Source organism: Schistocerca americana, chromosome 8, assembly GCF_021461395.2.
Source record: "Schistocerca americana isolate TAMUIC-IGC-003095 chromosome 8, iqSchAmer2.1, whole genome shotgun sequence".
Classification (NCBI taxonomy): Eukaryota; Metazoa; Arthropoda; class Insecta; order Orthoptera; family Acrididae; genus Schistocerca; species Schistocerca americana.
In genome coordinates this window covers 471,249,817-471,266,740 of record NC_060126.1, presented here as the reverse complement: position 1 = coordinate 471,266,740, position 16,924 = coordinate 471,249,817, and the positions used below count along the sequence as shown (strand labels likewise).

At 42.6% G+C, this 16,924-nt stretch overlaps 1 protein-coding gene across 2 annotated transcripts in view; it reads left to right on the top strand.

Annotated features, from left to right (window-relative positions):
• Positions 1-16,924, top strand: part of LOC124545129 (putative fatty acyl-CoA reductase CG5065) — a 278,021-nt gene that overhangs the window by 23,574 nt on the left and 237,523 nt on the right. The gene's annotated exons all lie outside the window — the stretch shown is intronic.

Sequence of the window (16,924 nt, the reverse complement as noted above, 5' to 3'; positions counted from 1 at the left end):
GCTTCTATTCCCTTTTGTCTAAACTATTTATCGTCCATGTTTCACTTCCATACATGGCTACACTCCATACAAATACTTTCAGAAATGACTTCCTGACACTTAAATCTATACTCGATGTTAACAAATTTCTCTTCTTCAGAAGTGCTTTTCTTGCCATTGCCAGTCTACATTTTATATCCTCTTTACTTCGACCATCATCAGTTATTTTGTTCCCCAAATAGCAAAACTCCTTTACTACTTTAAGTGTCACATTTCCTAATTTAATTCCCTCAGCATCACCCGACTTAATTCGAGTACATTCCATTATCCTCGTTTTTCTTTTGTTGATATTCATCTTTTATCCTCCTTTCAAGACATTGTCCATTCCGTTCAGCTGCTCTTCCAGGTCCTTTGCATAAAATCTACGAAAGTAAAATTACAACTGAAACAGCAATTTCCAGTTGTCTATCAAGCAAATTTTTCTTTGAGTCAGTGATTTCTTTTGCCACAACTGACTAGTAAACATGCATACGGGAAGACTGCTGAATTTTCATGCTTTACCTGAGAAAAGCCGCAAAGCCATTGGCAACAGCTATACACACAGTCCAATTTATGTTGAAATTATCAACTGGAAATTTCAATTAAATTTTCTTACCTATAGTCAACAGAATAAAGGAAACAAAAGAAACAGACAGACACTGAATTAATTTCTTTATTAACAACGCTCAGATTTCCACATCACCATAGAGGTACCAAGCTTGATGCGTTACTCGTATTTTAAACGGCGAATACGTCTCACTGTCTTCTATTCTTTGGACTTCCACTTCAGCAAGTCTGAAACATCCATTACTAAAACAGATTATATTATTCAGAAATACGGTTTCTGTCACAGCAATTCACAGCTATTTTACCGTAAAAACGCTGACTACGGTCACTGGTGTAATTTTGAACATTCAAAAATCTTCCTGTGTGCAGGAACGTTTTACTGAAAGAAAATATTTGAACGGTACGTAAGTTAGAATACAGTTACTACAAAATTTCTGACCAACAAAAAATTACGATGATTGCAACGTAAATACCGAAGCCAGTTCTTATGAGAATACGCTGTTACTACAAATAATCCACAGAGACGCACAGGAAGAAACATTGCAGTGTAACATTGGATGAGAATACTGCAGGCACAAAGAACGAAATTCTATAGTTTACCAGACACTTAAATTTCTTCCGCATCATGAAATTATTATACGATGTTACTTAACGTCGATTAACCAGAATATAAACATTTCATTATCTGTTGCAACCATGTGCTTTCTTGCACGTGTGTTCTAAAACTAGCCGAAACCTCGAACGACAGTCGTTCTGTGGCCACTTCAGTGTACCTTTCCCATTTGGAACCACATCATGTAGTTTCCTTAATGTGTGTATATAAAGTTTGACGTAACTGAAACGCTTTATCGAACACAAAACACGCATTGGAACCCGTCATTATGCATATGTTGCAACATCCAAGGTATCAAGAAAGAATGGCTTGGTTCAAGAAATAGCTGCGGTTAGAAAACTAGCAGCGATCCAGATTGGCTGGTGTGGGAGACGACGTCATGACACGACGTCATGATTCTTCTGGGACCGCGAGTTGCACCTGTCTAGAACAAGCAGCTGTAGTGTCAGAAGGCAGCGTAAGAACTGAAGGCTGCAGGCAGCCTGCTAGAGAGTGGTCCACTGACGTGGAGGCACGAGTCGATGCCGCAGTGTGCAGGCTATACGACCAGCTACTCGAGAGCATGGCAGCTGCAGTGCCTGTGGCAAAATACGGTGTCGACACCAGCAGTTGTGGGCAGAGCCTTACGAGGTTGGCTTTGAGGCGAATACTGGAACTGTCCCCAACAACGTCCTCCAAAAAGGCTGGCAGAAAAAAAAAAGGCAAACACCTGCAAAATGAAAAGCAAACGAAATTTAACTTTACTGAGTGACAGTGTTTGCCATGTTACTTCTGTGATAATAGTGTCGAGTAAAATTCGCAAAGAACCTGACAGTATGCAGCCACGCATCGTTAAGACGTTGCAAGCATTCTGGCCTGGGCCTCTGCATTGATTAGCTTGGGAGCAGTTTCATGAAGCTACTTTATTCTCTGGCCCAGAACTGTCGTAAATCGTCCTTTATGTCCTTGATATCTTTTGATACTGGCACTGGTACAGAGTTGACATCTGAGGTGGTGCCACACAAGCTCTATCGATGACAGATATGGGGACCTGGCTGGTCATGAGCTATACCTCAGAATCACACAGACAGTCCATAAAGAAACATGACAAGAGTGCAGAGGTGTTATCCTGTTGAAAAATGGCCCCACTGAAAAGCCCTGCTTAAGTCCGCAGGACAGAACAAGTAGTTGGAATTGTGGAAAGGGGCCAAAAGGGGTCTGTCAGTTACACTCAAACACATATAACTTTATTTAGTTGTCCAAAAAATACAGCAAAAATTTTTGAACTTAGTTATCGGCTGAATAGGCCACACTATCTTATGTCTTAAGGGCAAAACCAATTAAATTTAAAAACGGCTGAAGGCCATTAACTTAAAATTCAGACTCAAAATAGAATACTTAGCAGGCAGAAGGCCTCACGTAAGTAAGTTCTATAACTTGGTTGAAGGCCCAACAGATCTAACACTTGAAAAGCAAACAAGTTTAATTTAAAGACGGCTGAAGGCCCATGATTTAAGACTGCAGGTAAAATTAATTTAAAAAACACAAAGCAGAAGGCCTTATCTTAAATTAGTCTGAAGGCCCTATACAGTCTGATACTTGAAAGCCAAGAACTTTGATTTAAAAACGGCTGAAGACCGATTACTTAAAACAACTAAAATAATTTTTTCTAGGCAGAAGGCCCAAAGCTTTATCTTTAAACAGTAATTTACACAGGCTGAAGGCCCAAACAATCTAAGATTTAACAAGTAATGAACTTAAATTTTAAAGCGGCTGAAGGCCCATTATTGAAAAAATACAACTACAATAAATTTTCAAAAGGCAGAAAGCCCAAAGCTAAAGACCCAAACAATGCAAGACTTGACAACTAAGGACTTTTCAATTTTAAAGCGGCTGAAGGCCCATGATTTAAAACCCAACTAAAAACATACAAATTCAAACCATACGCTATAAGCCATTAAAGTACACAATCAAACACCAATAAGAAAAGGCAGTACAGCCAGCGGCGCTCAGAAGTTTCCTGGGGTCGGTCTGCACTTGAAATATTAACGTTCGCTTAGGGGAGACAGGTAGTCGGCCCAACTATATCCCATCCGCCGGCAATCCAACCAAGAGACTGTCAACGGACCCACCGACAAGACGACTTGCTTTCCACCCGACAAGGAACTCCAAAGCCAAAACGTAAAAGGCGTAGCGGCCCACAGCCAAGCATGCATAAGCTGTCAAAACTACACACACTTGCTGGACAGCGACAACACGGTGAGGAAAGGACACTGCCTGATTTTTACCTCAGCGGCCAGGGCAGGTAACCGTGAAACCTCCCCTTAGAAAAATTTATCAATTACTGTACTGGTTAACCCCTTACGTTATTTGATTTTCAAACAACTGAACAGAACTGAACGTACTCAGAAGTTTCTCTCTTTACTTATTCTGACCATCACTAAACTGACACACAATATTTTTTGCGCAACGTAATCTGACTTTCAATAATTCCTACATAAGAATGATCCTGACCAACAATAGCCTATACCTTTCACTAATCACTTACCCCAGAAAAATCTTCGTTACTCGATCTATTGCAATACAGCGAGCTCCAATACTGCCAGGCAAATAAAAGATTCTAACTACTGAAGGCACTAACTACTGATAGGCATAGTTAGCAAATGAAAGATTTTGATGGAGAACAAACAATGTATTTACCTTAATAGTATTCAAAAGTCATAATATATCAGTTCATGACATCAAGTCTTACAAATTTACTCTTTCTGATGAACACGTCCAGATCGACCGCTCTCAAAACTCCGCCATCTCTGTCCCCACATCCACCACTGCTGGCGGCTCACCTCCAACTGCGCAACGCTACGTGCTGTTCACATCCAACTGCCCAACACTACAATAGCAAATATTCCAACAATGCCAACCAGCTACAGACTGCACGCAGCACTGTCAGTGATTTTCATACAGAGCGCTACATGACGTTACCAACATAAAAACCGTATCAGGCAACTTACAACCGGAACGGTAACGGCCACAAGGAAGAAAATTCCGCTGGTGCACCAGGACTTCAAAACACCAAAATACGGTTAAACTCCACCAGATAGTGACCAAACTTTCGCCAACTGGAACACTCGCTATTGCTCACGGGAATACCCCCAACAGCCAGACATGAAAACCAACGGCACAACGTAAACAGCCTGTCTTCGATAGTTAATTCACCACTCAACTTCGATGTCCTGGCTCGGTGAGCCACGAACCCTGTAGCAATCGGAACACCTCCCACACACTCCGACACTGCGCAGAGACCGCCAGCGAGCCCGGCCCACTGGCTGATCTACACCCACCCACCGACTGCCGCACATCAGCACGGAAGCAGCACTAAAGTAACTGAGCTGTCGACATCAAGAGCTACACACAGTTTCACGAACACTTGCACGAACGACTAGACAATGCTAACGGCAGCGACTGTGCAATAACAAGGACGAATCACGAGTCGGCACGTGCAGGCAACCCATAAGCGATCGCCGGTCAACATACACCTCGTCCGACAAGACGACCAACCGACGACCAACCAAGGTGGTCCGCACTCAAGTGATATGTATCTGCAACTGTCGTGGGAGTCATGGCTGTCCGGACCTCACTGCAGCGCCGCCCCGACTTAACTTCTGCCGCGTCCGAAGTCAAACACTGCCAGGTCCGAACTGCACTGCTAGCGCCTCCCAACTCACTGGCATATCCGAACTAACTCGGACACACGACAACCCCGGAAGTCATAGCAGTCAGCAAAGATAATACGCAAGGACTTATATCGATAAGCGCCGTTGCTGCCGCTCACGGGCAGACAAGGCTGCAACTCAGTGACACCTGTAATTGAAATTAACATAACGAGGTGGTAGTACTAAAAAGAGGATGTAAAATGACATATGGCACGAACACGAGCCACGCACGGCTCAACCATGATACTGTCGCATCATAGGTAACACATGAAGACACGGGATGTCTTTGTAGTACCATTGTGCTTTCAGAGTCCCCTTAGTCATTTTCAGTTCTAATCTGACTTGTCGCCTCGACTAGGTAATCACGCCAACACCTGAGACGACAGAGTACAAAAAGAAGACGCCAACTGTCAAGGCACTACCGTGGCTGGGCAGCATGGAGAATGTCCGAAGAGACACTTGTATGCTTGAATGACATCAACAGTAACACCACTTGTAATCCCTGAGACAGTACTCGTTAAAGCCTGTGCTATGGTAAGTGAGCGGGATTCACCTTATGAGAAAGGATTTTCGCATAGATATCGACCGCGTGCACCTGAATGGTTGCAAATCAGACTTACATCCACTCTGTAATAACAATGATCCGTCAAGTAAGTTCGAAATGCAATTACATGTCAGGATGGATCAAAAGCAAACCAGAAAATGCTACCAATGTGTCAATAATACGGTCGTCAGCCTAATTAGGCATTAACTGAGTTTCTTCCCTGTACAAGTTGGTATATATTCATGCAAAATAACAAGTTGTAACACTGCATATTATAGCAAAATTTTAGAACCAGAAAATCTACTGAACTGGTAGTTTCACGTTCTGTACTGATATGGAAAATCATGAATACATAACACTACACTATTATGTTTACTACAAAACTTTATACTGTCTATTAATCTGATTAAAATCGGGCAGAGGTTACCCTAGAAATTGGACTTTCATGCCACACACAAAATGTCAATTTTGATAAAGATAAAACACTGATAAATTTTGACTTTTATATTGACTTTAACTTTTAATGGTCAAACCAATTTAGAACACTTCAGAATTCAAATGAATAAGGGGGGGGGGGGGACCCTGAAACTCTTATGAGAGTTGTATTTAAAAAAATTATTACTGAATTTATTATTCATTCAAGATTTCTAGTGTATAGGTTACTACTCTTTTCATCTTATTTACTGCTCATTTAAATGCCTTTAATCTGTCTCGAATTAATAAACTTCATTACTATATCGATACTAAAGTTATGTTTCGACTTCGTTAGACCTTGGCTATTCGTTTACTGGTTCATTAACAAAACATTTCTGTAACACCATTCTAATAGAGCTGGTTCTGCAAATAATTATTATTAACACAATTTTTAATTTTCATTTCGGGACACTCGTGTTGCACAACGTTTGGAAAGGACCCTGTCTAGCTAGGTTAGTTGTGAGGATAATTAAATGATGGAGAAGTTCGGGTAAAATTTAGGTTATTATTGCACCAAACAAACACAGTTCACTCTCTGATCCATACGAATACAGTACTAAAAGTTTAAACGTGATAGCATCGATGCGGTGTTTGGCGCGCGGCTAGATGGCGAGGCACAGAGCACACACACAATCACAGCTATGGCTCTTGACGTGTCGGCACTTTAACTCTTCTTACCGTCGCAATTCTTTTCCATTTAGTGCCTATGAATTTTTGCCATGCTGTGTGGGCGTTGGAACGGCATACCCGAGGCTCAGTGAAGCTATGTCTTCCAGGAGAGCCTCCTCGCTCCAGAAGGTGTTGCTCAAACCAGTGCCAAACTCCAACTACTACTGTGCCCGTTGTGCCGTGCAGTGCCCGCGCGCATTTTCCCGCGCTCGCCTGCGATCCACCTTTTACCGCTCCCTGACAGACCGGGTATTCACCCGAGGTTTTCCATTCTACAAATCCTAACACATTGCCTACGTATGGACCAGACGCACAGTTACAATTTTAAACATCTTACAACAGTTTCAACGTTTGTTACATTCCAATTCTATTACAATATTATTTGACATTTGACATAAACGTTAATATTCACATTGAAACTTATTCACAGTTTTCTTAACATAATGGCATGAAACAAAAAGAAATTAAATCAGAACATCAATTACACAAGTTTATCGTAAAATCAGATGAAAAGAATTACTTATATGTACAATAGTACAGAGTCGTTGTTGTTATACGCTGTTCCTCCCGAAAAGTTTGGGAGAATGAAACCTCTGTCCTCGTTCCTTCGCACCGTATTACCTGACAAGGGTCATCCAGTGTAGTTTTGAAACGTGATTCGCGCTTAACACAATGGGACGATATTCACTAGCAGTCCACGCTTGACACCACTCCAAACGCAGCCGTTAATGTACTGGTGTTAATTGCAGACAAAGCTTGAGGCGGTGATTGCCTAGTGCAGCCACTTTGAGTCTCAGAGTAGCTTATAAGGATGACACAGAAAATTGTAGAGAGTCGATTAGATGTTCTCGGATGGCAGACGCATATGTGAAGGGGTTACGACGTGCTTGGTTCACAATGAGGCGATCCTCCCTCGAAGTAATCAGATGTGGTCTACCGAAACCTTCACGATGAGTGTGCCTGCACTCACGTTCCCATGCAGTCCAACGTCAGGTCCCTACCACATCCAAAAACCCACAAAATCAGGACACAGCACGATTCGATCACCCCGCTGATAACGCTAACCCACACGAGTACAGACACCTCCATGTCGTCCACAGTGACCGCTCAACACCTTACTCTGTTCACGCCCCTCATATACCCTAACAGGCTTGGTTTCATCTCTAAACACGATCAACGCTAATGCAGTCTGGTTGCCATTCTACTTGTCACAGGGAATTGCAATTCTAATTATTTCCGTACCCGCCGACGGTGTGTATAAGTACAGAGTTACATTGACATCCAACGTGGTTTGTAGGTGCTTCACTTTTTTTGTGAGACAGTGTAAATTCCCAATTGGGTGACATAAGAACCCATGCAGTACTTCAGAAACATCAATAAATACGCCAATAGAATAATATAACATAACACAACTGCCCGCCTCCATAAGAGGAGAGTGTGTAAAAAAAAAAGAACCATGCACATCCATACAGGTCTTGCCTCATCCCAACCGCCGCAGACCAATCTAGACGCCGCCGTTAGATAGTCTTTCATCTGTAGATCCAAAACTCACAAAATTTCTTTTGTTGTACAAATTGTTGCAACAGCATATTTCTGTGAATAATTCGTTCTTCCACTGACTACTTGAAATATGCCCAGAGGATTCCTTTTTGTAGATGAATATCGAATAATGTCTCTCGACGGTTAGCCAAGGCCTTTTCAATGAATAAAAACTATGTTAAACTTACCACTATCACAAGCATTATAGATACACTGTAACTGAAATTTCAGCGGCCTTTATGTAGTGACGTTCGTACTTTATCAGTTATTTATATTTCATTACAATAAGGTGGTCTATAAGAATACTATTCACGATTAACTACTTAAACCCAAGGAAAATTATGCAGCTACAAATTGCTACTTTGATTTATCTCACACTGTCGATATACTTACTGTTTTACAAATACATGTGTGCGTCTTACAATCATCGGAATCATTATTTCGCTCAATATTCAAACTGTATTGTTTTAATAAAAGAAATCTGCTACTGAATATTCAATAGTTTTTGTCAAAAGTAGCAGTCGAAGCTTGGTTTATTACAGCTGCTTTTGACCTTTTTGAAATCACTTAATTTTAGAAATAAAAGGCACATCTACGCGTTGCATAGTTCTACCTAAAATACTATTGTAGATACAGACGTCTCAAAGAACCTCGATGTCGATGGAACGTTAAACCGAATCTTCCTTGCTTCTCCCTTCTAGTTACATAGTGGGTCTTCAAACGAGCTTCTTCGCGTAGTTTTTCTTTTTGTGTAGGGCCACTGTCGATTATGTGGCTTCATAAATACTGGTTTTACACATGCACCAGTCGTGAAATAATTGCGAAGTTTCTGCCATATAACCTTCCTCAAACCTCATACTTTCTTGAAACAGCCACTTGATTAGTGAAAACGTCATGCAGTTGCTATACAGGTTGTTATGACACAGTAAATTCGAGGCGTTGAAACACAAATTGTTTAAAAAAAATGGCTCTGAGCACTATGGGACTTAACTTCTGAGGTCATTAGTCCCCTAGAACTTAGAACTAGTTAAACCTAAGTAACTTAAGGACGTCACGCACATCCATGCCCGAGGCAGGATTCGAGCCTGCGACCGTTGCGGTCTCGCGGTTCCAGACTGTAGCGCCTAGAACCGCTCGGCCACCCCGGCCGGCAAAGGACAGACTTAACAGCAGAAGCAGTGCAGTAGTCCTTGGAAAACTAGCGGCTGAAGAAACAAAACCCGTTAATTTGCTGTTTGGCTGCAGAGAACTGGTTCTATTGGGAATCAAGGATGCACGAAACTGGACTTGGTTATTGCGTAAAACTCCACTGCATTCGTTTACATAACTGCACCATCTGCACTGTCCAGCTGCGAGGTTTCATTTATAAGCAAGAAGACCTTCGACTCGTGAGGCACTTTCATTTTACGAACATACGGTTCCTAGAAATTTTCTGGGTAAAACCCAACATTCAACTTGTAATTGTCCGCCCCTTGTAGCTGAGTGGTCAGCACGACGGAATGTCACACCTAACGGCCCGGATTCGATTCCCGGCTGGGTCGGAGATTTTCTCCGCTCAGGGACTGAGTGTTGTGTTGTCCTTCACATCATCATTTCATCCCCATCGACACGCAAGTCGCCGAAGTGGCGTCAACTCGAAAAACTTGCACCAGGTGAACGGTCTAGCTGACGGGCGGTACGGAAGGCTTAGCCGGCCGGGGTGGCCGAGCGGTTCTAGGCGCTACCGTCTGAAATCGCGCGACCGCAACATTCGCAGGTTCGAATCCTGCCTCGGGTATGGATGTGTGTGATGTCCTTAGGTTAGTTAGGTTTAAGTAGTTCTAAGTTCTAGGGGACTGATGACCTCAGAAGTTAAGTCCCATAGTGCTCAGAGCCATTTGATTTGAACGGAGGGCTTAGAACGAGATCCTGTCAGCCTCATAAGGTAAAACGAGAAGCTGTTTAAAAGGATGTACATAATTAAAGTTCGAATTTCAAAACGCTTTACTAAGAGAACCACTGCTCAGACTGACGTCAAATTTAAACAGCATACCAGCTGCAGAAGTACGAAACCGGAATGTGGTTGCAATAACTACACGTCTGTTGTCTGAAGCTGGTAAACAATATTTTATTCAGAATACGAATTGAAATGCTGTTCAGCGATAGCGTGTCCAGTGATGCAAATAAATGATAATCGGAATCAGGTCTGGAGAATAATCCACATGCCCTAGTATTTCCCGAGTGAAAGCCTCGATCGTTTCCCTGACCTGTTTTGCCGTGTGTGATGGGGCATTATCATGGAGCAATATGACTCTGTGTTGCCTTTTTCCGTAGTCCGGACGTTTTTCATGTAATGATAGATCACTTACTGTTGATATCGATCTGTGCTATCGGTTTCACCAGGGCTTAGCAGCTCATAATATATGACACCCTTCTGATACCACCAAACACAGATCATTGTTTTCTCTCCAAAGCGATTTGGTTTTGCAGTGGATGTCGATTGTTTTCCTGGACTCACCCACGATTTGCGATGCTTAGTATTCTCAAAACATATCCATTTTTCATCACCTGCAGTGTGCTAGAGTCTAGAGTAGCAGCTGCCGGCCACCGTGTCGTTCTTATGTGTTAGTCACATGCCGCCGTTTGGATGCGGTATGGGGGGGCAGCAAGTACTCTCTCGACCCCGACCGTTATTCAGCGTGCCGAGGATGGAGGATGGGTACACTTCAGGGGTTCGATCAAAGAAAATGTCAGGGAGTTTAACCGGAATCCTTTGCTTCACAGTCAGATACACTGATCGCTCACCTGTGGAGGTGGACATTCTGTTGTATACAGGCAAAAGACAATGCATTTCATGTAATATGTGACAATATATCCCTTTTTTCTTTAAACGCCAGAGTTAAATACAAGTCTGTAACTATCTGTTATCAATACGTAAAACATATAAGTCTTCCTTTGACTTTAACGAATCAGTAACATTCTTATAGTCATTCTTTTTCAGGTAAGTGATCCGGATTTTTATTCTGTTGTCTTATAAACAGTATTAGCTCGAACTAACAAATAAAACGTTCAAAAGCTGAATTTTATGTTGCAACTCAGGTCATAATTTATTGCCTTTCCAAGAGTAAACCAACTGAAACTGAGTTCCACAGTGTCGTCAACGATTCTGATTGGTTCAAATGGCTCTGAGCACTATGGGACTTAACATCTATGGTCATCAGTCCCCTAGAACTTAGAACTACTGAAACCTAACTAACCTAAGGACGCCACACAACACCCAGTCATCACGAGGCAGAGAAAATCCCTGACCCCGCCGGGAATCGAACCCGGGACCCCGGGCGTGGGAAGCGAGAACGATACCGCACGACCACGAGCTGCGGACAACGATTCTGATTTCGTGTTTCCTATTCAAAAATAAAAAAATTTACTACCACTGCCCCTTTATCCGTTATCAGTTAAAAGTTTTCTTTGGTGTACCAGAGATCACCATTCCCGGCTTTCGGCGTCTATCCAGCTTTACGTTCCCCTTTGAAATTGTTAAATACGTTTGTGGGAACTCGAACTAGCACTTTCAAGTGAAAAATAATTCTGTTCTTTGTTATTTTTATTGTTTCTTCATGTCGATGCTGTAGTCTTCAATCCAGAGACTGGTTTGATGCAACTCTCCATGCTACTCTATCCCGTGAAGCTTCTTCATCTCCCAGTACCTACTGCAACCTACATCCTTCTGAATCTGTTTAGTGTATTCATCTCTTGGTCTCCCTCTACGATTTTTACCCTCCACGCTGCCCTCCAATACTAAATTGCTGATCCCTTGATGCCTCAGAATATGCCCTACCAGCGATCCCTTCTTCTAGTCAAGGTGTGCACAAATGTCTCTTCAATTCTATTCAATACCCCCTCATTAGTCGTGTGATCTACCCATATACTCTCCAGCATTTTTCTGTAGCACCACATTTCGAAAGCTTCTATTCTTTTCTTGTCCAAACTATTTATCATCCACGTTTCACTTCCATACATGGCTACACTCCATACAAATACTTTCAGAAAAGACTCCCTGACATTTAAATCTATACGCGATGTTAACAAATTTCTCTTCTTCAGAAACGCTTTCCTTGCCATTGCCGGTCTACATTTTATATCCTCTCTATGTCGACCATCATCAGTTATTTTGCTCCCCAAATAGCAAAACTCATTTACTACTTTAATCGTCTCATTTCCTAATCAAATTCCCACAGCATCACCCGACTTAATTCGACTACATTCCATTATCCTCGTTTTGCTTTTGTTGGTGTTCATCTTATATCCTCCTTTCAAGACACTGTCCATTCCGATCAGCTGCTCTTCCAGGTCCTTTGCTGTCTCTGACAGAATTACAATGTCATCGGCGAACCTCAAAGTTTTTGTTTCTTCTCCGTGGATTTTCTTCATACCACGAAATATTCGACAATCAATAGGCCTCGTTGGGCATTAATGTAGTAACGCAACAACTCGTATTCTCTGGCCCCCATTTCACCATCAAACAAAGCAACTGAGTCTTCCCTAACACCTCTTTGAAAAAACACAAAAATCCTTTCACATAAAAGAATTAGAAACCTCTCTCTCAAGAAATAGAACTCTGTTGAGGACAAGCTACTTCTTACTGGAATAAGATCGGGAACACTACTACAAAAATCTCTCTTCATTTATACAACAACATTACCTGTTCAAGGCGTTCTTATCTTCCCAATTCTCTTAAGTACCTGTTCATTAGTTACGTGATCTACCCATCTAATCTTCAGCATTCTTCTGTAGCACCGTAATTCAATAGCTTCTGTTCTCTTGTTGTCGGAACTTTTTATCGTCCATGTTTCACTTCCATACATGGCTTCACTCCATACAAATACGTTCAGAGAAAGCTTCCTAAGATTTAAGTCTATTTTCGATGTTAACAAATCTCTCTTCTTCAGAAACGCTTTTCTTGCCATTGTCAGTCTTCATTTTATATCCTCTCCCCTTCGGCCACCATCAGTTGTTTTGCTGCCCAAATAGCAAAACCCATCTACTACTTTCATTGTCTCGTTTCCTAATCTAATTCCCTCAACCTCACCTGAGAAATTCAACTACATTCCATTAGTCTTGTTTTGCTGTCGTTGATGTTCACTTTATATCCTTCTTTCAAGACACTCTCCATCCCGTTCAATTGCTCTTCCAAACCTTTAGCTGTTTCTAATGGAATTACAATGTCATCTATATCTACATCTACATCTATACTCCGCGAGCCACCTTACGGTGTGTGGCGGAGGGTACTTATTGTACCACTATCTGATCCCCCCTTCCCTGTTCCATTCACGAATTGTGCGTGGGAAGAACGACTGCTTGTAAGTCTCCGTATTTGCTCTAATTTCTCGGATCTTTTCGTTGTGATCATTACGCGAGATATATGTGGGCGGTAGTAATATGTTGCCCATCTCTTACCGGAATGTGCTCTCTCGTAATTTCGATAATAAACCTCTCCGTATTGCGTAACGCCTTTCTTGAAGTGTCCGCCACTGGAGCTTGTTCAGCATCTCCGTAACGCTCTCGCGCTGACTAAATGTCCCCATGACGAATCGCGCTGCTTTTCGCTGGATCATGTCTATCTCTTCTATTAATCCAACCTGGTAAGGGTCCCATACTGATGAGCAATACTCAAGAATCGGACGAACAAGCGTTTTGTAAGCTACTTCTTTCGTCGATGAGTCACATTTTCTTAGAATTCTTCCTATGAATCTCAACCTGGCGCCTGCTTTTCCCACTATTTGTTTTATGTGATCATTCCACTTCAGATCGCTCCGGATAGTAACTCCTAAGTATTTTACGGTCGTTACCGCTTCCAATGATTTACCACCTATGGCATAATCGTACTGGAATGGATTTCTGCCCCTATGTATGTCATCGGCAAAACATCGTTTTAATTTTTCTTCCTGAAGCTAAATTCCTGCTCGAAATTTTTCTTTGATTTCCTTTACTGATTGCTCAATGTACAGACTGAATAACATTGGGGATAGCCCAGAACCCTATCTCGCTCCCTTTTGAAGCACTGCTTCCATTTCATGCCCCTGAACTGTTATAACAGCCGTCTGGTTTCATATTCCGAGATCCGTAGTGTCAATAGTGTGAGAGACTACCAGATTTCAGGCACAACCTCTCACCTCAGTCAACGCAGTGGTCGATGGCCTCCACTTAATGACCGACATGAATTGCATGCAGTTGTCAGTGCTAGCAGACAAACAACACTGCGTGAAATAGCTGCAGAAATCAGTAAGACGACCGTATTCGTTACGACGGTGCCTCGAAATTTGTCGTTACTGGGCTGTGGCAGCAGACGACCTACGCGAGTGCCCCTGATAACAGCACGACATCGCCTGCAGCGCCTCTGCTGGACTCGTATCCCTACCGGTGGACACTAGACAACTGGAAAACCGTGGCCTGGCGAGGTGAGGCCAGATTTCAGTTGGTTAGAGCTGGCGGCAGGCTTCGAGTGTGGCCAGACCCAACGTAGCCATTGACCCGTCGACAACGCATCGTCCAACTGGTGGGCTGTGTTTACATGGAATGGACTTTGTCCTCTGGTCCAACTGAACCGATCATTAACACGAAATCGTCATTAGAATTATATTAATCCAAGGACGCCTAAGAGGGGGGGTTCGTTGAACCCACAATTTTTTTATGTCCCATGCTTTTGCCCAAGTCTCTTTCATACTACATATCCCCTTTGAGTTATTAATTGTTGGCCATTTTATGAAACGTTAGTGTCAGTATATTTTATAGAAAATTCCTGCTTCATGCTATAGAAAATTTCCCTTAGTAGGATTTCGTATTTCCCATCTCTACAACAATGCAAGTTAGTTTCTTGTTGGTTGGTATTCTTGATATTCACAACAATCGATTTACTTTCAGAGGAAGTGATTGTTGATGTCAGTCAGCTGTTATTTATCTTGTAAACTTGCAGTCAGTTAGTGCAGTTCCCAACACGTAGGCCTCCAGTAACTTTGGTGTCCTACTCAGCAAAAACGAAACCAAGTAAGAACTTACTGACGTTTTCAACAATGCACCAAGATAAAGGCACTTTTGGAGGAGAGAAGAATAAAACCGAGATAAATGCATATTATAATTCCACTAAAGGTGGAATTGATACCATTGATCAAATGGCGCGTATGTACACCCGCAAGAGGGGAACAAAGAGGTGACCTCTATCTCTATTTTACTCTCTCATCGACATTTGTGCTATCAATGCAACCACCATATTCATCCAGCAACATCCAAGATGGAATGAAAAGAAACACAACGAACGGAAACTTTATCTTCTGCAAGCTGGGATGGAACTAGTGAAATTGCAGGTAGAAGAAAGAAGTGCCAATGCAAGAGGGTTATCTAACCAAATTAGTCAAATAATGGAGACTATTCTACAAAATAAAATCAAAGAAGTGAGAACAGAAGCACGTGAGCCTCCTGCAGGGAAAGGCCGGTGCTATGTTCGTGCAAGAGAAGCTAAAACAAAGAAGCAGAAGTACAAAATTCTAAGTAAATCAAAACAGTATTGTGGACAGTGTCATAAACATGTGTGTAACACATATTCAGAAAAAATTGTGAAGTGTGTCTCTTGCCTTGAAGTTGAGGACTCAGAGTAGTCAATTATATATGAACACATCTGTATTTTGTGTTGTAATATGTCAATTTTTTATTCACTCAATCCAATATTTATAACAATTAACAATATTTATAAACCGATGCCTTAGTTAAAACACATAAACCATTTTGAAAATTGTAATTTTTTGTCAGTAAACTTATTTACTACCTGTGGGCTCGCCGAACCCCCCCTCCCTCCCCTTAGGCATCCAAGTTAGAAGAAAAGGCTTGGGCGCCCTAGGGTTAATACCTTCAGCTGTTGACAGGCGTTGATACATATCAACGGGGACAGGTGAAAATGTGTGCCCCGACTGGGACTCGAACCCGGGATCTCCTGCTTACATGGCAGACGCTCTCTCCATCTGAGCCGCCGAGGGCACGGTGGACTGCAGGGACTATCTCGCGCACGCCTCCCGCGAGACCCACATTCTCACCTTGTATGTCCACAAACTACATTCGTAGTGTGCCACCCCAACGCACTCATTACTCGTGGAAGACATTCTTACCAAGTCCCGTAAGAGTTCGGGGAATATGTGTGCAACCGCACAATGGTCATGTTCGGCTCTTTGGAGACAATTTGCAGCCATTCGTGGTCTTCGTGTTCCCATGACAATTCCCCGTGTCACCGTGACATAATTGTTGGCGATTTGTTTGAAGAACATTCTGGACAATTCGAAAGAATGAGTTGGCAACTCAGATCGCCTGACGTGAATCCCACCGAACACTTGTGAGACATAATCGAGAGGTTAGTTCGTATACAAAAACCTGCTCCGCTAACACTTCCGCAATTCACGGCTGTAGAAAACAGGATGGCTCAATATTTCTGCAGGAAAATTCCGGCGACTTTTTGAGTCCACGCCAGGTCGAGTTGCTGCCCCACGCCAGGCAAGTTCCTCAACGGTGTAGGAGGTATTCCACGACATTTTTTGCCGAGTTCAGTCTGAAAGCGATTCTACGGACACTCTGCCAAGCATTCCACAGCTCGTGGTCGTGCGGCAGCGTTCTAGCTTCCCGCGCCCGGGTTCCCGGGCTCGATTCCCGGCGGGGTCAGGGATTTTCTCTGCCTCGTGATGACTGGGTGTTGTGTGGTGTCCTTAGGTTAGTTAGGTTTAAGTAGTTCTAAGTTCTAGGGGACTGAAGACCATAGCTGTTAAGTCCCATATGGCTCAGAACCATTTG